The sequence below is a fragment of the Nestor notabilis genome, unplaced genomic scaffold (genome assembly GCF_000696875.1).
Source record: "Nestor notabilis isolate BGI_N333 unplaced genomic scaffold, ASM69687v1 scaffold14192, whole genome shotgun sequence".
Taxonomy (NCBI): Eukaryota; Metazoa; Chordata; class Aves; order Psittaciformes; family Psittacidae; genus Nestor; species Nestor notabilis.
In genome coordinates, this window is record NW_009919813.1 from 3,259 (window position 1) to 4,344 (window position 1,086).

Here is a 1,086-nt window from a genome sequence, read left to right on the forward strand (position 1 = left end):
GCAAGAAGTATTGCCTGAGAGATCATTGCCATGTGCCATAACTCTGACATCAGGTACTGCTGCTACTGCTGTTCCAGAAAACGTTTCTTGGCTTCAGGATCACCTTTTAAATGGGAGCCGTTCATTTCACAAGGAAACACAGTAAATCAGTTGGTGTAAGCAATAACAGCTTATGTTTATGTACTACCTGTCGCTCAAATAGATCCATAACCTCTTGGCAAGCAGTAACAACAGCATGAGTGCGGGAGGCATAGCAGGGAAATTGTGGAATAATACAGCATGCAACAAAGTTTTCCACTGATTTTTAATACTCCAGGATTTAAGCAATTCCACACACATTCAAATATTAACTGAGTACTACACCGCCTGTGGCTTCAGTGAACACCCTCCTTATTTACGTTGTGAGAAACTGAGACACATGGAGGTTCAGTGAGCTGCCTGTGATTGCACAAGCATTGCTCAGCAGCAGACCCAGTAATAGCATCTCAGACACCTGACTGCATGTCCTGTGATCTGTCCTGGACAGGATAATGCTTCTGTGAACTCAGCTGCCAGAAGTGTTGGGCACAATGAAATTGCTCAGGGTGGACTGTGGCCAAAGCTGAAAGAACAACAACTGCTTCTAGCAAGAGTGCTGTAAAGTCTTTGGTGATCCCAGGCACTCATGACCACAGCTGATCAACTAGGGTTGACTAATACCACATTGCAAGGACAGGGTGTTGCAGAAGGAGCATACTCTCCTTCATGAAGAGAAGGCATCGAGCTCAGCTCTAAAGCAGAAGAATGCAAAACGCTTCCTGAGTCATCTGCAGCATTTTCTGCAGTGCTCTGGATTTTCCTTGAAGAGCCCAGTCAGTTTATCCACTAATCAGTTTATCCTGCAAAATCAATGTCCAGACAGAAAGGAAAAGGTAGGGAAAACACTGAAATAAAGGATGCTAAGAGCAATTTTTCATCTTAGAAAGCAAAGAAAGAATATCTGAGAGGAGAACGTGTACATCACAAAAACCAAAGCAAAATTCCTCGGTCTTTCTACAGAAATATTCTCTCTTCAAAGTGTCCTGCCTCCAACGATGGATGCTTATT